At 37.9% G+C, this 22595-nt stretch overlaps 1 protein-coding gene across 1 annotated transcript in view; it reads right to left on the reverse strand.

Annotated features, from left to right (window-relative positions):
- The window catches only part of PDGFC (platelet derived growth factor C), a 184461-nt gene that overhangs the window by 104791 nt on the left and 57075 nt on the right, over positions 1-22595 (reverse strand). The window lies entirely within an intron of this gene.

A 22595-nucleotide genomic window follows, 5' to 3' on the forward strand; every position in this document is an offset into this window, starting at 1 on the left:
ATTCCCCTGACTGAATGAAGTAATAGTCAGCATTTGTGGCTACTACTCTATTGACTTCTATGGGACTGACGGAGGACAGCCTCTATGGGACTGGCCGAATATGGTGCTCTATCAGTCCTAGAAAATGGACTAGTGGTCCTACATGCATACTACAGCTCCCTTCACAAAGGGGACTGGGTGACCCCAATTCTTGTGATCTGCGGCAGTTCCAACAGGACCTCCTTATCCTTCTAACCATGGATAAGACATAATTGTTTCTTACCACTTACTGTATGGTAACAAACAGAGGTGCAGGAAATAGAAAGGTTCTAGTTATTATGGCTTTTACCCAGTCCCCTGTGTGTAGGTTCATTTGCTGCCCCCACTTCTTTATCCATAGATATCCATAATGATTGTTCACTTCTGAGGCTTCTTGACCAGTGTAGGAGGCCCCATATCCACTACCATGGCATGTATGCCCCAGATATTGATTGTATACAATGCAGAGTCATCATAACTTTTTAATGGTGTCCATTGGCATCAGTGTATCCAGTCCCTTTAGGGCAGTATACAGTGAATTAATCTAGTGCCTACTAGTTCCCCCCTGCACACAGCACTGCATACTCATAATCCTTTTATTTCTTCCCTACTGTTTGCTGTACACTGAATGTATTATTGTTATGAGTAATTTCCAAACTGTATTCAGCAGAAAGTACTGGGAGTCCAGTTTTTTATGGCTTGTTGAGAAATGTTGGATAAAAAAATACTTTGGTTTATGAAATTCTTTCCAACATGATGCTACTGCATTTTAGGATTTGAATAGTTTTTAAGCAGACTTAATGTGACTACTCAAGGGGATCTGTTGGGGTCAAGAGCTTGCAAGCAATGAGTTTTGCAGTTGGAATGAATGGTTTTATATTCCCAAAGCTGAAATTCTGTCTGTGCTTTGTTCTTTGCTTACGCTGTTCTATGTGGCAGGGGATATTGTAAAATGCGTAGAATAAAGCAAGAATAATTATGCATGAATTTTAATTAATGAGTTTAAGGATTCTAGCGGCAATTTTACTACAGGCTAAATTTATCACCCTGTTTCACATCCGGCTGCATAGTGTGATGTGAATACAGTAGACCCATATTCTATTTCTGAAGTCTGTGGTTGGGGGCTCGCCCTCTCCCTCCCCTCATTCTGTTTACTACACATCTTAGTTATGAGTAATGTAAAATTATCACGAAAGTGGTGCGTCACATTGCCGGTATGTTGTCCCTGTTTTAGTATTACTGACAATATATTTATTCTTACAAAATCTGGAGATCTGGAAACTCAGTTAATAATAGACATACATGTAAACCTCACCATTACACCACTGTGTTATATTCATCGTGTACAAAAGTGATCTGCATATACTATTCATTATTTTACGTACTCATTCTCTTCCAAGATGCGGCATTAATAGGCAACAAATAATTACATATTTCTGCACACTTACATTTATAGTATTTAGACATGCTTATTTTCTGACACATATAATATATAAAGTATAGAGAAAATTTACCCTTGAAAATTACTGGGGGGAAAAAAAAAGAAAAAAAAAAAAGATTAATATTATTGTGGGAGAAAAATTGTGGCACTAAGCTCACTGTATGCTAAAATAAAATGAACATTCCCCTACCAATTATACCTGGGTTCTGCTGTCTCAACACCCAGGAATTACCTGGAGATGACACTGAGCCAACCATTCGTACACACCGGTAACTATGGCATTTACTCACGGTAAGTTGATATCGGTTAGAGAACTGTATTGTATTTCTTAATTACAGATTCCCAGAGGAGAAGCTGACACTCACTACCCAAGAAACACTAAAACTTCACTTTTATTTGTAAATTTTTTTAAAATCCACACTCGTAAAATCGCTATTACCACCCACCTGAGCGTAAAACTGTCTTGTGAAAACAAAAAAAGAGCAACGGGAGAGGTCTGTCTCTTAGCGTTGTCCCTAGAGACTGATGTAAGCCTTACCCCCTAAACAAAGATAATACGGCATCCAGTTTTTCAATACTGTTCCAACGGGACCTTGTACAGGGCTCAGGGAGTACACCCCTCCTCCCCTCTGAGGTTACTGGCCTAACGCCACGCCAACAGAGAGGTAGGAAGGACTCAATGGTTAGGTCTCCCGTTCAGACAGCCTGCGAGACTGGACTACCGCACTAACTATTAAGCACTGACCCTACGCGTTTCCTCTGTTTTAAGATTCATCAGGGGTCATAACATGTTGTTCTCACAGTTAGAAGAAGTAACAACTGCTCTTGTAATACAGCGGTATGGTAGACTGACTGCCGGCAGGACCGTCGCTCAACATTCAGTGGTGAATTGCCCTGCACGGCTGCGGTCTCTTAAACCTCTTGCCACTCCCACCAAGACGTTGCAATCCAATCAGACTTAGGTTACAGACGCACCCTTCCCTACATCATCCATACTCCTGCCCCTTAGAGTGCGAAAACTTAGAAATAATTTTCCTCAAGCGCGCATCCCACTCTGGGTACCTACGCGACTCAGATTACCTCCATCACAATATGTCCTAAACCATCCTTTCCACTTGGCATTAGACTCTCGTCGGATTCAGATGTTACAAGCACATTTTGGTGGGTATATATACCAATCCCAATTACCTCTCCACCTATGCATATCTCTCTCACCGTAACCATAACTATGGCATTTGTGGGTCAAGATATGACCAGGAAGTAGATGAAAATGAAGACCCAGTAAAAGTTGGAACAAGTGCAATAGGAAATCAGTGACATGAACATTGTTTCTTTTATTTCTTTTAACCCATTCTGAGCTTACTGCCATAAATCTTTCTCCCTCTTTATAAAACTAAATCTTTTATAGCTACAATTGTTTTAAATCTTTTTTTAATGAATTTGTACCTTTATTGCTCTTTTAGGATGAATTCACGCAGTATTTGTCGCTGTTTTTGTGGCAATGTTTCCAAAAGGGTAGCTAAACCTTTAAAACTTCTTTTAGTGTTGGTGTTAATGTTAAACTTAGTTATATATTTAATTGAAGGAAAATCCTTCTGTTGTTTTTGCCTTCTTGTTTCCACTGCAGTGATCACTGGTTCTGAAACAATATTCCAGCATACACAAAAAGAAGCTTCAAGACATTGATGTGTATCGAGAAGAGAGGGGAGAGGAGAAGGTAGTCTGAAAATGAGGTTCTCCTTATTGATCTTGTTTCTGAAGTATAATTGTTTGGGGAGATTAGACTCTGAATTCTCTCTGTACCCCCTGTCTGATTTTTGTCTTTCCTCCTCTCCTGACCTCTGCCTGAATTACCATTATACATGCACTCTGCCTGTCCTGACCTTGACCCGTCCCCTGAACAAGTCTGTGCCCATCCCTTTAGCACTGAATTAGCATTTTTCGACCTGCCTGGGTAATCTGTCACTGATCAAAGACTGCTAAGTCCAGATCCCTGTTTGAGAGTTAAAGGGTACATAGCAGGGAGTCACTGACTTTAGGGGGATCCTCATATCAAATCTCTTCATGGACACATTGGGTTCACATCTATTGCATTTCATAACTATCTTTGGACACATTTAGATAATGTGAAGTAAGGAGGAAAACAAAAACTGGAATCCACAGGGCCAATATAAAATTAATAATTTATTCACATAAATAGTATATGAGAACTCACAGAACATGCCTGCATTAAAAACCACCATACTCCACACTAAAGAACACCTACCAATCTGTAAGTAATAATATATCCATAAAGAATGAGCACAATTAACTTGCTTTGGTGTCTATTAGACCACATGCCCATACAAGTTCTGATAACCCTAACTACTTATATATTTTTCCAACAAGTTCACTCCAGTTCTTATCATTCACCTAGATGCGGACACTAGTAGCAATGCACACCATTAGACCATCCTCAGAATAAGCTGTACACTCATGCCGATACACTTACGGCATACAGGGCAAAAGTCGAGCCTAGTCTGTACAAGTTTTCCACAATGAAGTTTGCATATAACAGTAACAATTTGTTCTTCGCCACTTTCAGTAAAAATGCATGGCCAGATTTAGTGACTCTAATGGGCAGTATTGACTAAAATGTGTAGAGCTGAATCCATAAGATGATCACTCACCAGATGATCATTCATTCAATGGTTATTCTAATATCAACCTACTTCTGTCTACTGTGTATGGTCACCTTAAGAAGATAGACTTGTACAATATGATGGTAAATAGCGCCCTCTATTGGTTTGCAACACTGAGGCAGCAGCTGACTTCCTGCTTACATCATGGAAGACAGATTTGCATATTCTTCCCATGGTCCTTTGCAAAGTGGAGTGCTAAAGGCTTAATAAGTCTCCACACACCTATATGGTGGTCTCTCCCTAAGGAGTGACAATATACCCTTAACCCTGTCTAAGTCTCTCACCTCTACCAGGTTAAAGTCCTCTCTACATCGAGCTGATGAGATGCAAGTACATCGAAATGGCCGTCCTCGATTGAGAGACTATACCTGGTAATAATCCCAGCGTCAATGCAAAACAAAGGCCTCTTGGAAGGTCGAGCATGATGCGTAAAGGGAGCAAATCTTTATTGGGTTATTTCACTGGAATTCTGTCTTCCTAACTACATCAGGGAAGACAGGCTTGCACATTCCAGTGAGCGCCCTCTATTGGTTTGCAATACTGAGGCAGCAGCTGACTTCCTGATTACATCATGGAAGACAGATTTGCATATTCTTCCCATGGTCCTTTGCGAAGTGGAGTGCTAAAGGCTTAATAAGTCTCCACACAACTATATGGTGGTCTCTCCCTAAGGAGTGACAATATCCTCTTAATATGATGGTAATCAAGTATGTTAATCCATAATTAAAAGAGTTTACTGATAAAGGTTTATGGCCAAGCAGTTAATCTGTTTTATTAGATTTCTTTTGTATTTTATCTCTAATAAGAAACCTAAACTTTTAAAACATAATGAAATAAGAGGTTCCAGATGTCAAAGCCAGTGACACAGTGAAACTGGTCCCAAGAGACCGTAAATCCAACCACAAGCTTCAAACAGTTTACATAGTAGAGCCGGCAGAATTCCAGCCACCATAACTCTGAACAAAAGATGGCAGGAATATCTCAGTCAGCAGACCTGGATAAATAAGTTTCCAGCCACAGAGCTGATGAAAAATTAGATAAGACCTGGGATACAAAGAAAGAAAATGTAGACTAACTGGAAAAAATGTGTTACTCGTCAACACGCAGACATTATGACATTGACTTAACAGTTAAAAAATTGCTTAAAGTAAAGGCAAACAAAAGGCATTAATTCACTTTTTGAGATACATAGAAGATAACAATATACCATATGCATGTGTCCATCAAACTGACTACATGCATAGGCCTCTATGCCCATGCACATAACTAGCAGATATAGCAACTGGCATGTCGCCCAGCAACTAAGGGCTCATTTCCCTCTCAGAGGTCAGGTGTAGCAAGTGATAACTATGGGTGGTGAGATTGGGAAATGAGAACTGACCAAGGAATAGTGGATAAGGCAGAAGAAAGAATCACAATGGAAAGCAGAATAATTGCAAGCTTTTCATGCCCAGACTGAAAAGAGTCCCATTCCAAGTTTTGTTTCTTGTCTTCCCCTACATCTTTTGGCCTGGAAATTTTAGAGTAACTTTATTTATACTACTCATTCTCTCTTACTGGAAGTATTTAGTAATTTAGATTGAGGACGGGGCCCCACGTTGTGAAAACGATGTGATTTGGCTGCGGCATTTTACAGAAATCACAATAGCACAAGATCAAATATATTTAAAACTTAGCATTTACTAATATTCCTTAAAATAGTTATGTATATACACAAATAGAAAGTTCCCCGTGCTCAGAAACAGTGCTCAAATAAAAAAAGAACCGTCTTACCAGAGCGGGACAAAATGGAGCTGGGAACCGTAATGTATCATCGCAAACATCTCAGGTTCAAGAGGTAAAGGATAAATGTCTATGAAACACTATCATCCCATACATAGCTTCTGCCCTGACAAGGACAGTCCCAATCTGACCCTGTGACTGACCCTCTATTCAAATATCCCAAAATGCCAACGCATTTCTTACTCCTTCACTAACAGAGCATATTCATCAGGGGCTCTGGATATGGGACAGAGAATAAAAATGAACTAAGTCCATATTAATATATACACACATCAGTGTATATAACAAACCACACAAAACAAATGTATCCGATACTTACTAGTTCATGCCTCAGTGGAGGATTCTTACAAGAAAGGGAGAAATGCTCACAATCAAGTCTTAGGTTGTCACCTAGAAAGGTAGCTCTACCCTTTGTGCAGGGGAGCTCCTGCTCACAGCAATGTCAGGTGTGAACAGAACGTCGGGCCCGATCGTGCTGGTTTATAAAGCAGAACTCGACCACGCCGCCCATGACATCATAAGGGCTGGACAACCATGTCATAGATGGGGAGTGGCTTAAGTATACACATTACATGCCATACAGCGTTTTAGAGTACCTGCAAAGTGAATGGGATTTTGGCTAATTCCATCCACACATTGCAAAAAAAAAAAAAATCTGTAGTGGAAACGCTGCAAATTCAATAATCGTTGCGGTTTTGTAAATTGCAGCAAGTCAATTACGCCTACAGATACACTGACGTTTTCCATATAGGTGTAAATAGGGGCAGAAAATCCGCAGAGGAAATCTCTGCAGACTTAGGGCCCCTTCACATGGCTGATACGGTGGCTGCTTTAGAACGTGTAAACGTTCCGTAGCAGCGGCGTCTAAAGCAGATCGCATTGTTTTCTATGGGAGCCAGCAGACGCACGCTCGCCATAGAAATGAATGGGCTGCTTTTTCCATTCATTTCTATGGGGAGCGCACGTATGCCGGCTCCCATAGAAAACAATGGGAACTGCTTTAGACGCCGCTGCTACAGAACGTTTACACGTTCTAAAGCAGCCACCGTATCAGCCATGTGAAGGGGCCCTTATACTGTGAAAAGTGCTTTGGAAAAAAAATTGATGCATTTCCGCCACAGTCTTTTTGGCTGCAGGTCTCTAGGTGGGGCCTTAGCTTTTGAATTCTATGGTGGGACTATTAAAGGATTATCTTATTTTAGGATTATCTTATCTTAATATCCCCATAATCACAATAATAATACATGAAAAGCAACTACGACAAGAAAACAGATAAGAACAATAAGACATCTTAACTTGGAATTTTGTTGTATGTGAATTGCATGGATTATAATAACACAAAACACTAGTAAAATACGTTAGAAATGGAATTGTAGTGCAAGAACTTAACAAGACTTTCCAAAATTGACTACAGACATTGCAGGTGGAACAGATATTGTTGTAGTGAATCATGTTCTGTACTTAACAGTAGAGGGGGATTACACAGAAAACCTATTACACAGTTACACAGTGGGTTTGGATAGCTTAGACCAGGGTCATGCAAGGACATTAACTATCAAGACAAAGACAGCAAGTATTAATGAACTTTTCGCAGCAATTTTTCTGAGAATCCGAAAACTGTTGAAAAATGCAAGCATATATTATGGAAAGCACACAAGTCAAGTATGCTGTACAAATATAGCGATTCATTATTTCCACTTCCTCAGTCCTACGTCTTCATTATAATATCCATTTCTTTCTAGCCGCACACTGTTCAGTAAAATGACTTGCCAATTCGAGTACTTGCTTTTGTAAATAATTTGGACAGGAAAGGACAGTAGAAAGAGTTGTCAGTATCTGAATAGCTGCCCTCTGTGTTTGAAGTAAATCCCTTTCTTACGTGCATGTAATGATATGAAAACATGTTACCGCATTTGACAAGTCTATTATACTTATCCTCAGGCATCAAGGATCAGTCAGCATGAATCCATTAAATATGCCTTCAAGATGTACTGACAGAATTCAAGGATACAAATGAAAACAGAGACTGTTCGGAAACTTCTGTGTTATCAGGTCTAACTTCTAGATTTATAGTCAAACAGACAGATGTTTAATAGGTAGATGCGTAGATAGATAGATAGATAGATAGATAGATAGATAGATAGATAGGTACTATAGACAAATAAAGTACCCCTTGTTTTTCACTCTCAAATTGTTGGAGTGCTGCCTATTTTTGGGATTAGTTTTGAGACAGTCAAATAACTCAAGAAATTCAAATAATTTCCAATAATATTTCAAGCTATAAAATACTGGCATTATAAACCAGAAATTATTCTCCTTTCCTCATATGACAGGACAAGTCTTAAAAAGAATCACTTATCATAAGACTGAAGAATGTATTTCTCACATTTCAAATACAGCAACCTGACCTCTTTAAAACAAGGTGAAAGACAAAGGAGATCTACTGAACTATGGAAAAAAAGAGTCTTTTTATCAGGTTAGGCTAGAGGGGCTCAATTATTTTGAGTCACTTTGACCTGTGTCTTGAACTGCAAATTGAAATGTCTAGCTCCGAGTCTTAATACCCCCAAACACTGGAATTGTTAAAGTCCTATTTTAAATAATCATTAAATCCTCCAAGAACTCTTGTTCTCATAAATTCTCTGCGTCTAAATGTGCTTGCCAAGGAACTTTTTTGTAAACTCTAAAAATAAAAATACTACCCAGCTTCAAAAAGCTGCCACTGTATAAAGAAGTGGCATGTGAATATATATATATATATATATATATATATATATATATATATACACCGTCATGAGAAAAAGTATGTATACCCCCTTTAAATTCTATGATTTTACTTATCTGGAGAGAATTTAAAGAGACATGTCCCTTAGAAGGTCTTACAGTTATGTAAATACAATGTCTTTGTACAGTGTTAGCCAGTGGATATGAAATATAAAAGAGTCTTGAAAGTTTTCAGTAGTTGATACTTTTTTAATGGTTAACTAAAATGATGACAGATTACAAGCTTTCGGGACTTCTTAGGTCCCTTCGTCAGGCATAGTTTAAACACAATTTCTGAAGGATGCATATTTATGCAAAAAGTAAATACAATGTTGCGTTATTATTGCTTAAACAAAGATGAAGCCAAACTGGGAAAGCAATGTGTGACAAACTGAGTACAGCCCATGACATATTCACTTATAGAATAGCCTTTAGAAGCAATAACTTGAAATAATCATTTTCTGCAGCATTTTAACTTTCACTGATTTTGTGTTATGTTCCTTTTATTTTTCAGACCTCCTTGTTATTATATGATTGTGGAACTGCAAGTTCAGAGCTTGGGGACATGCCCTATGAAAAGACTCTCTTCGCTTTGCTTTCTGTAACTCCTCTAGCCTGTGTGTATGTGTCTTTTTACTGCTCCCTCTCTCACTTTAACTTAGCTATAAATTAGATTTTCCTTACTTTCTCATTTTCTTAAAGGGGTTTTTCCATCTCACTGTTTCAGTAGTCTGCCTGCTGTCTCTTCTTCTCACTTCCTGTATTTCTATCTCCTCCCTCTTGCCGAACGGGACACCAAGATATCACAATGCTTATTTAGATCAGATAATATGCAGATGTTTGTACAAAAGAGTTATATGTGTGTTTACATAGAGAGATAACAGACTCAGCTTTATCAGCAAACTGCAATTAGCTGAAGTCATTGTTTGCACTGAGTAATTGACATAACTTGTCCTATCTCACAGGTTTGTGGCTATAGCATTGCAGTGTAAACAATGGGAGGAATAAGTTCACATAGCAGGCAAACAAAGCAGCATTTCTGAAGCAATATATTTAGAAAAAGTCTTCGATTTACATAAGCTACAAGTATACATAGGATCCTTTAGATGGGACAACCCCTTTAAGGATGTATAAATGCTCTGTGTGAATAGCACTGAACTGCCAGGGTCACAGGTACCTCTAAGGTGCTTTGGAGTAGATTAGAAAACAAAAGTGGAGTAAATGGGTGATTGTATGTGGTCACTGTAATGTTTTTATGGCCATTTTAGGAGGAAGGGATGACTTTAAGTAATGTAAACAGTAAAATGTGTGCATACAGTGATATTTATAATACAGTGGTATTATTAAGGCTACTGTGCCAGTTAGTACTCAACAGTACATACCATTGATAGTTTGTGGGTATTTTCATGTTTTACTGCACATTTGTACTGTAAAATTACAGATACTTTGCATGTATGTAATGCTTTGCTAGGTTACTACCAAACTTTTATATGACTAACTTTTATGTTGCTGCACCTTTTGACCTGGCTATGATTTCACAGTAGGTTTTATACAGTAAGTCATAAACTAGAAGCTGAAGATTGATTTAAAAAAGTTGAGTAGTAAAGCTGCCAACATTTTTTCCAATTAACTTGTGGTGAAAACACTTAGTAGTTTTCACATTCATTGCAGTTGTGAATAATGCTAGTAGGAAAAACGATGCATTAAAAGCTTAGCAAAATTTACTATCAAGACAAGATACAATAAATTTTTATGGATGTCCTTTACAAAAAAGGACACCATTTCAAGTGAATGTTCCACAAACAGAATTTACAGTTGCTGGCAAACAAATCTAATAGATCCAACGTGATGTTAAGCTTAGCTTGTGATGAGCATTCACTGAGACATAAATGCTATAGAGGCTATTAAAAGAGTTCAATTACTATGCCTAACTTTACACAATGAATAACGGAGAATTTTAACTACAACAATTTTTGCTTTGACTGCTATTAAAAATGCTACAATTAAGTATTCAGTTTATTCCGAGTATTATTTTCAAATAAACACTTACAAATACAATATAACTTTTTTATAATAAAAATTTTCACTCTAGAACTCCAGTGTTAAAGTCATAAAGTAGAAAATAGTGACTTTTTTTTTTTTACTTCATTTGAGCAAAATTTAGCAAAAGTTTTCATTTTCATGTCCTCACTCTACTTTTGAAAAGTAGTTGGAAAGTGGGCATGGTTACCTGTCTAGCGGTCCATACTGCAGATTTATCAATTGTGACTTCTGAAGAAGTCACACAATTGTTGCAATTTCACTCCAGTAAGATTGTGATATCATCATAGGACAAAGGTGTTAAGACTGATAGATTTAAAAATTAAATTTTGTGAAATTTGTAAATTAATTTATGAATTTATAAATTTGGTGAAAATTATGCCAACTCAGACTAAAATAAAATGGACTTTACAAATTCCCCTTATAGTAAGGGCCTTTGCACATGACCAAGTCCCATCTACGGAAAACAGTCCATATATTTCCTGGACTGAACTGAGAATGTGCATAGGAGTTACTGCTTGAAAAACTGTCTGTGTGTGGGCCGTATGTCCTAGACTGACCATAGCCATGTGCATTGGAGTTACTGCATTGTATCTAGTTATGATGCACTGAGCTTCTGAACAACCGATTGCTATAGCAATGAATTGATAGCGCTATGTCCGTTCATTACTGTAGCAATTGGGCTGTTGAGGAGCTCACTGCATCATAATTAGTTATGAGGCAGTAACGCAAATGCACATGACTATGGTCAGTCTGGGACATATGGCCCACATACAGACAGTTTTCCATTGACGGGACTTGATCATAATCGAGGGCCCTTAATCTTCCACATTGTCTAACAAGAAACTTTCCTGTTATGTCTAAGGGCTCTATTACACAACCTTATCTTGGCTAGCATTTGCTCATCGGTAAATTGGACGCAGGATGGGCTCAAAAAGTGGATCACGCTCACTGGTCAGGGACTAAAGAAACAGCTGAAGATATTCATTATACTTTTTATTGCTTTTACATCGATAAAAGGTATAGAGAATATCTTCAGCTGTTTCTTCGGAGCCCATAATGCTTCCAATTTGCCTATATTAGCTTGCCCTTCTGGTGATATAAGAGGTATCTGCTGCCACTCTTGCCTTTGGCCAACCAACATGTGGTTTTGTTGTTGTGACTTCTTCACAACAACCAAAGTTGAGAGGCCAACTGGTCATATCTGCAATTTCATTTTTCATTATTAGCCAACTTTTATTCCCAAACAGATCTGCACTATAGTGTCGCTCTATTTTTTTTGTCTTTGTGAGCTCCACAGCATTTGCTCATGAGTTAGGTGCAATTAGACTTGGTAATTTATGGGAACAGACATTTCAAGGAACACTGGTTCCCGATAATTTTCCATGGTGCACCCAGCCAGAGCACATAACTACTCTAGACTGGGGTTTACTTACAGTCCTATGAAAAAGTTTGGGCACCCCTATTAATCTTAATCATTTTTAGTTCTAAATATTTTGGTGTTTGCAACAGCCATTTCAGTTTGATATATCTAATAACTGATGGACACAGTAATATTTCAGGATTGAAATGAGGTTTATTGTACTAACAGAAAATGCGCAATATGCATTAAAACAAAATTTGACCGGTGCAAAAATATGGGCACCTCAACAGAAAAGTGACATTAATATTTAGTACATCCTCCTTTTGCAAAGATAACAGCCTCTAGTCGCTTCCTGTAGCTTTTAATCAGTTCCTGGATCCTGGATGAAGGTATTTTGGACCATTTCTTTCTACAAAACAATTCAAGTTCAGTTAAGTTTGATGGTCGCCGAACATGGACAGCCCGCTCTCAAATGATCTGAAAACAAAGATTGTTCAACATAGTTGTTCAGGGGAAGGATACAAAACGTTGTCTCAGAGATTTAACCTGTCAGTTTCCACTGTGAGGAACATAGTAAGGAAATGGAAGACCACAGGGACAGTTCTTGTTAAGCCCAGAAGTGGCAGGCCAAGAAAAATATCAGAAAGGCAGAGAAGAAGAATGGTGAGAACAGTCAAGGACAATCCACAGACCACCTCCAAAGAGCTGCAGCATCATCTTGCTGCAGATGGTGTCACTGTGCATCGGTCAACTATACAGCGCACTTTGCACAAATAGAAGCTGTATGGGAGAGTGATGAGAAAGAAGCCGTTTCTGCACGTACGCCACAAATAGAGTTGCCTGAGGTATGAAAAAGCACATTTGGACAAGGCAGCTTCATTTTGGAAACAAAAATTGAGTTGTTTGGTTATAAAAAAAAGGCGTTATGCATGGCGTCCAAAAAGAAACAGCATTCCAAGAAAAACACATGCTACCCACTGTAAAATTTGGTGGAGGTTCCATCATGCTTTGGGGCTGTGTGGCCAATGCCGGCATCGGGAATCTTGTGAAAGTTGAGAGTCGCATGGATTCCACTCAGTATCAGCAGATTCTTGAGAATAATGTTCAAGAATCAGTGACGAAGTTGAAGTTACGCCGGGGATGGATATTTCAGCAAGACAATGATCCAAAACACTGCTCCAAATCCTCAGGCATTCATGCAGAGGAACAATTACAATGTTCTGGAATGGCCATCCCAGTCCCCAGACCTGAATATCATTGAACATCTGTGGGATGATTTGAAGCGGGCTGTCCATGCTCGGCGACCATCTAACTTAACTGAACTTGAATTGTTTGTCCAAAATACCTTTATCCAGGATCCAGGAACTGATTAAAAGCTACAGGAAGCGACTAGAGGCTGTTATCTTTGCAAAAGGAGGATCTACTAAATATTAATGTCACTTTTCTGTTGAGGTGCCCATACTTTTGCACCGGTCAAATTTTGGTTTAATGCATATTGCACATTTTCTGTTAGTACAATAAACCTCATTTCAATCCTGAAATATTACTGTGTCCATCAGTTATTAGATATATCAAACTGAAATGGCTGTTGCAAATACCAAAATATTTAGAACTAAAAATGATTAAGATTAATAGGGGTGCCCAAACTTTTTCATAGGACTGTATAAGTAAGTGAAATAGCAATAATTATGGGCCAATTATCAATACTGGCCCCACATTTTGCTGATACCATGTGGCCAGTAATGAGAAATAGCCCATAATTAATCATTGTTTCATTTACCTACAAGTAAAAGCACTGGTAGCCCAGTCAGGAGAATGGATTGGATTGTAGGTTGGATCCTCACAGGGCCATAATTTATCAACATTATTCCAAATTAAGGGAAAGCACCACTTGCACCATGGGCTAGCATGATGAATAATACTGAAGTATATTGCAATAAAAAAAAAAGTGGTAAACATGCTAAGTGTGATATTCTATGCTTTCTATGTAAATATATGTCAAAACCATATATCATAGTAATAGAGTTCAAAAAATAATGCAATGGTCATATAAAACAAATGCTTACTGGGAATTGTGTAAGGCCACTGCATTGTCTGCTTTGATGTATATTTTTAGAACATTGATTACAAATAACTTCTATAGCCTGGCATATTTTTATATCATGGGGCCATAGGGGTTAATGTTAAGTCTGACGTGTTTATATTGCGCTAATAAAATATATTAGAAGCCTAAACACTGTAATGTAAAAGTGGGAATGAGACAAAGATATTTCATCTGTAGCACCACCCTAATAGAATATTTGGTATTATTATGTCTGCAAATATACACAAACCAGATGTCCACAGCGGCTTTACTTTTATCCCGGCAACATGTCAAGACAAGTTTTAGGAGAAAAATGTTATTATGTAGATGCTGTGAAATGTAGCTGATTGAGATATGGAAAAGCTATGCTTTAAAAATAGTAAAGGCTTGTGCGCTATGAAGAATAGAAGCAATTTGGGTCTGGGGTGTCTATGTATAAGACATGGAACAATCAAGCACAAAGTTTATCATATATATATATATATATATATATATATATATATATATATATGTATGTATGTTAGGGAACAACACAGAACATATTGCCATGGAGCAGTAACAGAATATAGTGCCGTCTTGTAGATCATTACAAAGAAATATTATTTGCAGCTGTGGGGTCTTGTACCAGAGATTTAAACTCCTTGCAGACACATTCATCAAACACTTGCTTCTGGAATGATATAATAAATTCCTTCTCCAAGTACCATATGCCATACTACATGCTGTTTATATAGCACGCCTATACTGACAGGTCAAGAATGAAATGTAACCCATCAGCTAGAAAAGCTTAAAATACATTTGAATAATAGAAAAAGATCCAACTGTCTCAAAATATGACAAAAAAGTATTTTCCACTGCACAAATACACTAAGATTCCCAAATATATTATAGAAGTGCTGACGACCTATCATATTGACTGAAGATGGTGGCTAGCTTTGTAAACATCAGTATTATGAAAGAGACAGTTTACGCTCTGTTCATTTTTCGTTATGTGACCAGGTTTGATATATGAGCTTACACCAAATAAAGTCGTAGGCTCCCATTGTCTCAGCAGAGGCCAAAAGAGTGCCTGGTTGGTCTCGGATGGGTGGAATACAATAGTATACCTTTTTTTTTTTTTAAATACTATAACAGAGCCACCACCTAGCATGTGCAATTTGAAGGTTTTTACAGGATTATGATATTGATGACTAATCATTTAATGGGTCTTTAATATTGGTGGGGGTGCCACTTATATTTAAATCCTGGAAAACCGCAGCGTTTTACAGGACCTACAATGTGGATGGATTCTGGCTAATCCTATCCATACATTGCAGAAAAATATCCAAATGTGTTTTTACAAATTGCAGTATGTCAACTATACTCACAGAAACGCTAGCATTTTCCATACAAGTATGAGAGGGAGAGAAAGTCCACAGAGGAAAACTCTGTGGACTTCCTGCGGAAAAACACATGATACATTTCTGCCACTGTCTTTCCCACTGCACTTTTTGGCTGCTGCTCACTACATACGGAAGCTGCTTTTTTGTTGCTGATTTTTCTGCATGTTTTTGATCCAAACCCAGGAATGGCTACAAAAAAAAGGTAAATATAAAAGAAGACTAATACTTCTCCATTCTGCTCAATCCACTCCTGGCACTGGCTTAAAAACTGTATTCCATTCGGGGAGTCCAATTCGGGACAACCTGAATGGCATACCGATCGCATTAACAAGTGGTGAGCAATGAAAGCACATGGACCTCATAGACTATAATGGTGTCCACACGAGTCATGTGGAGAAGAAAGTAGTTCTTGCAGTATTTTCATATGACTCATGCGGACACTATGCTCAGCGATCATCAAACTTAACTGAACTTGAATTGTTTTGTAAAGAGGAATGGTCCAAAATACCTTCATCCAGGATCCAGGAACTGATTAAAAGCTACAGGAAGCGACTAGAGGCTGTTATCTCTGCAAAAGGAGGTTCTACTAAATATTAATGTCACTTTTCTGTTGAGGTGCCCATACTTTTGCACCGGTCAAATTTTGGTTTAATGCATATTGCACATTTTCTGTTAGTACAATAAACCTCATTTCAATCCTGAAATATTACTGTGTCCATCAGTTATTAGATATATCAAACTGAAATGGCTGTTGCAAACACCAAAATATTTAGAACTAAAAATGATTAAGATTAATAGGGGTGCCCAAACTTTTTCATAGGACTGTAAGTAATTTGAATTGATTATAAATGCTGCAATATACATTACATGATATACAATATATGTAGTAATGATGAATATGTTAATATTACATTTGACCAGCAGGTTCTACCAACTCATAAACAAGGCGTCACCTCTGGATAAACTGAACTATTGTATGAATGAAAAATGAAAAAGCTGTTTTTCCCATTTTTTAATGATTTACCCGGGAAACATATAATGACTCTAGCCTGCTCCATCCATTATTTGACTTCAAGCACTCCACAGCCTTGGTGGTCCCTGGCACACCACAGTACTTAACTGAAAACCTATTTAGATAATGTTCCTTGTGCAAACTCCAAACTAGTCACTTGACTTAACATTTCATCTCAGTTTTTTAAGCGTATGGTAATTGATTTTCTGTGTCATTACTTCCATTATTATTATTATAGTCATTAATTTGATGAGATTTACCAAAATTTATTAGGTTTTGTAAATATTTGATGGTCTTTAAAAACAAGACAAATCTCTGTCATTGAAAATTCAAATTTCTTAATAAAAAGGAACTGGCAAATTAATGTACCCACACATTGTAGCTGTTATCCATAATATACAACATACAGCACAGTATATAAAACTACAGAACAATAATTAAAGCTTACTTCCAATTATAAAACAAACTAATAGTATAATAGTACAAGTGAATACAATAAACTTTGGTCCAACAGGATGCTATGTCTCATTAAGAAGACATCACCTTATAGTGTACAGACACTTATTAGACCATACTTGTCCTGCTGAGAATACTAGTGAAATATGCAAATAAATCCTCCTTGGCAGAAAGGGGGAACTTGCTCTAGCTCCACCTTTCCGAAAGTAGCTTCCTATAGGTGAATGCTTGGCTTTCCTGAAACCTAGTAGCATTTCCTGGAAATAAAGCCAATATAACTTCTTCAAAAGGAAAAGAGTCTGACCTGCAGAAAACTGTTTCAAGGTTATTGTCTCTCATCAGTTTCCTGTACTGGCTGACTGTGTAAGGATACATAGCCATGGATTAGACACAGTGGCGTAACTTAAGTCTTGTGGGCCCTGGTGCAAACTTTGACTTGGGCCCCCTCCCTACAGTGTACTCTTGATAGCGACGTTAGGGGTGCTGCAGCAGTATCTCACATACTTGAAAGGGATACAACTATAGTACCCACAACTGCGGTTATTAAAAATAGAGCAGGCAAGAGATCAGTGGGAGTCCAACACGCAGGGCCCTGCTTATGATCTTTTTGAAGGGACTGTGGTAGTTTTGAGAGCACTGTGACCCCCTTCACTATTCACTTTGCACAGTATCTGTTTTACAGTGACCATGCAATGTAATTATAGTCTGTAATAACACTGCATGGTTATTATAAAACAGATGACATAGGATGTAAATAGTGAAGGGGTTCCACACAGTATATGTTACCCAGAGCCCACCTACACACAGTATAATGCCCCACAGTGACCTGCACAATATAATATGATCCATAGTGGCCCTACACAGTATAATATGCTCCACAATGACCCCACACAGTATATTATACTACAGAACCCCCCACAGTATAATGCCCCACAGTGGCATTGACGTGGCATTACGTCACCGCTGAGACCCAACCACAGGCCCCAGTGTTAGCCCCTTGGGTGCATGACCTCAGTCACAGGCTTGAAGAACCCCAAAGATAATGCTTTAGACCAAGTAAACTGAAGACTAGTCTTGCCAAATCTAGAAACAGGATCGGGAGAGAGGTTTATATGTTATTGTCCATCAACAGCACTGCTAGAAAAAAGAAGTAAAAGAAAACAAACAGCTAAAACTTAAAAAAAAAAAAAAAAATTTAACTAGCACTTAGTTGCATTAGATTCTAATCATTGAAATGATTGGCCAGCCATGTAATCCATGAAATAGTCGGGTCCAGCAGAGTGGGAGCCATTCTTACAATGTGGCTCTCCATTTTGGCTCATAGATAAAGCCTCTTCTAATCGGGTCCCTCTAAGAATGATTAGTAGACATTTTCTTTAATGGTCATCTTAATGGTATTGTTGTAATCACATTATATCAAAATTATATTCACTACAATAATTTGTAAGACAGTTGCACATTAGCATTAACTTTCATTGTAGAAGAAATGTTGTCGCTAGTCTCAGTAAAGAGCGCTGTATATAAATAAATGTTTACATGCCATACATGTTTGGTATATGTGCTATGTCATTGATGGGAATTAGACAATTTGTTCCATGTGATGACGTTCTTTTCACTGAGAATCATTTTATCAAACCACATACTGTAAAGAGCATTGTATATTTCACAAAGTAAGGAAGACAAAACAGTTACTTTCCACGTATACAGATCAAGAGATCATAACATTGTGTGATTTATCATTGGCTTGTGATTGTAGATCTTAAATGAGCCATTACCAAAGTGTTTTTTCATCATATGACTACAAAACGTTTAACACCTTACAAGGCAAACAGTGCCTTTCAGGATGGCTGACTTCACATTGTGCATATTCATGGACTTGCAACACATTTAAGTCAATATTTTATTTCTATTTATCATCTTATGTCTTTATCGTCCTACTTGGAAATGTGTATTTAATGTAACAGATCCTTATGTTTTCTCATAACAGAAGGGGGTGCTGGTTTCTGCATAATGGAGATTTCTCATATATTCAGTTCTGATGAAAATATGTACCTGTAGATATAGGCACTATTTAGGCACAGTCTATACAATAACATCTTCCTACACCCATAATATATAAAAATGTAGTACTACGTTATATGGTCATTTTTTCAATCTTACCCATAAAAGTATACAAGTGTAATGTGTGTGGTTATTTACGACTACTACTCTGGTAATTCCATTAGAATCAAGCAGGAAAACATTTTACATAGCAAATGACAGTGAAAACATTATTTCTACAATAAACCTTTAAATACTCGCTCAACCAGTAAGTGAACATTAGTGCTGGCTAGAATATATGAAGAACATTGTCTACATACATCAATAGATAGGAACAGTCACAACAGAGCTCCTGTGATCAACCATAAACACATGGATAATTCAATTGATCCTACAGCTCAGTACTTGGAGCTTTTAAGGCTTTAGGTTACCAAACAGCTGACTTGTCATTGAATTTGTTTTTCTTATCAGGTAAGATGGCTAATACATTGTTGGCTTCTTTGCCTGATTCCCTTCAGTGATGTTTTGTTAATTCTCCTAATACTTCCAATTCTTTTGAACTAAAAGCTCACTGGCATTTGTTGTCTCTTTTCTGGCATACAAGCCATAAAAAGATGCTGCTCTGTTGTGTTCATATTGGGTTTTTCACAAAAATATTTCAACTGTTTCTTTTTTCTGCCAACGTCACCACTTTCACAAAAAAGGAGTGTGAAGAGGGGTTCAGGTGGCAGGAACAGATTTATTATCATTTATGCCAGATATCTGCTGTAAATAATGCTGAAACTCTACACCATCTCATAGCCACATCCTTCCAATCGTATGGCCCAGTGGTGCATCCCATTTATAAGGAAGAGTGGGCCTTGTCATATATGAAGCACTCTCACCACTGGCGATAAGGCTAAAAATGCCAATCTCAATACATTCCAACATGTATGTTTACTTTAATCCTTATTTATCAATATACCTATTAGAATTGCCCAAAGGTAATTCCCAATAACAGCTGCCAGGGAAAGGGAAGACAGAGATCGTGAGCCATAAATCTTCGCCCACTACATGTCCCTACCTTTTTGCCACAACTGTCCTAATGACAGGGACAACTGGATGACAAACCCTACTCTAGATAAGTGATACATAGAACAGGATAAGACAACACAACATAGAAGAGGAGTCAGCAAGCAAGGGTCAAATCAGAGAGACAAAACAGTACCAAATCGCAATCCAAAAGAGTAGTCAAAAAGCCAAAACGCACAAGTCAATAAATACAATACAATACAAGAGCAAGGGAAACGCTTAGCAAGGTCAGAAACACACTAGCCAGCAGCCATGTGTGAGCTGAAGGCCAGTTTAAGAAAGTCCAGAACTCGCCCCAGGCTATATTGGGAGATAAAGTGTCAATCATAAGCACATAAAAGTTAACCCTAACAATGCCAACACAAAATTACAAGAGCCCAGGAGCAGGTACTCATGAGCAGACATGCCTCCTGCGCTGTACAATGAGGTCAGAGGACGGCGCAGGAGTTCCAATGGGTGAGGACATAACAATACCATTAAAAGATATTTTGTAGATTGTAACTGTTTTCTCAATACTTAACTTGTAATAACAATGTCATTGAGTAAAAATACTCTTAAGGCCAAGGCCCCAGATTACGGAGATGTAGCGTTTTTGACTGCTGCAGAAATGCAGCAGAAAAAAATGCTGTGTTTTAAAGTGCCAGGAAAGTGAATGAGATCTTAGTTAATCTTATCCATGCATTGCCAAAAAAAAGAGCTGTGGAAAAGCTGCTTTTTAAAAATGCACATTTGTAAAATGCCAAAAGATTTAATAGTGGGAGGAAAAAGCTAAGAAAAATGCAGCAAACACTCAATGAAAAATGCTGAGGAAAAACCCAATGTGTTTCTGCTGTGGGGCCTAAGCTTAAAACAAGTGTTCAGAAAATAACAAAAAAAAAAAAAACACAATACATTACCCAAGAACCTGCCAACTGATGTATTTCCTTCATAAGCATATCTTACCACTCTCTCTAACAATTTCATAGTAAAACCGCATCCTTTATCTGTTACCTACTGCATCTTCAGCTGCATACATGTAGCCACAGTGCACACTAACTGGTTCCTCATAATGTTTCCAGTCTACAATCTCATCTCTAATAAAATCTCATCTTTCTAATCTCTTCATCTGATACTCCTAACTTCTTAACACATCCTTAAAACACTGTGTTCAATCCAAATATCTATCACTTGACTCACTTGTGTTTTTAATATTCCACCAATTACTTTGGCTGGGCTTACCGTACATATAATAATCATCTCCCTGATCAAATAAATGTCCTTATGATTCATTTGTCTCGTCTTAGCTCAATGTAGAAGGTTTATATCATTATAAAGGGACTCATTGACATACAAAAGGGATAATATTGCAGTAAAAAGTACAATGGTATTGACCACACTTTTATAGATTTATATATTTCCACTTATTCATATGAATGACCAGAATGATCCATTTCTAGTTATTGCATCCAAAAAGTCTATATAGGGAAAACCTTTCATTCCCTGATCTCAACACTTGTGGCATAAAGTCATCTGGTGTGTAGCCTTCTTTTCTGGAGCCATGTTTGTACCCAAAACCACTAAATGGGTATGATCACACAACAGAATATAGGTGTGGTTTTCTACCTCAAAAACCTCTGTAAAACTTGGCCAAAATCTGACAACAGGTGGTAGTAACCTATCTTTTCAGTGAGGCTCGACTTCAGCTTTCTGCCATGTGTTACACAGAACTAGTTTTGGAGAGGATTTCCCTTGAAATGGGGCAATTGTCTTATGGGTTTTTTTGCCTTCCCCTGGATCAACACTGTAGGGTATTGTAGGGTTATAGGTTGGACTTGATGGACTGATGTCTTCATCCAACATCATCTACTACGTAACTATGAAACACCGTTGTGTGTAAGTCATAGTAACCTGGCTCAGAGCCATATCATTGGTATCAGCTACAGTTTTTATCAGAACAATGACATTTTGAATAAAACTACCTCTTTACGTCATAGCCAGGAATGTAAATATTCTATCAATTATATGCAAAGAATTAGCAGCACTTTGACCATAAAATCTGTGGATCTCTGAACGTTAAAGGGGCTCTATCACTAGGAAAAGTCATTTTTAACTAATCACAACTTTGCATAGCCCTTAGAAAGTCTATTTCACACCTACCTTTTGTATGTAGATTGCCTCAGTGGTTTCTGAATAAGTCCGTTTATATTCATATGCTAATTAGACTAGTGCACGATAGAAGGTGCACACCTCTCCTATTGTCTTCTATGGGAGACGGCTCCTGCTGCTGCTGATGACTCCGCTTCCTGTTTGCTTCACACACATAGAAGATAATGGAATAACGCCCGCCCGCTTACTGACTGAATGGCGTCCCCTTCTTCTGCTTAACTGTGTATTCCTTCCCATAAGTGGTTAATTCATATTGGGGTTAAATTCGTGCCAGTAGCTGTGGGAATGTCTCATTCCTGCAGGGGTAGCTCCTCTCCT

The sequence above is a fragment of the Leptodactylus fuscus genome, chromosome 1 (assembly GCF_031893055.1).
Source record: "Leptodactylus fuscus isolate aLepFus1 chromosome 1, aLepFus1.hap2, whole genome shotgun sequence".
Taxonomy (NCBI): domain Eukaryota; kingdom Metazoa; phylum Chordata; class Amphibia; order Anura; family Leptodactylidae; genus Leptodactylus; species Leptodactylus fuscus.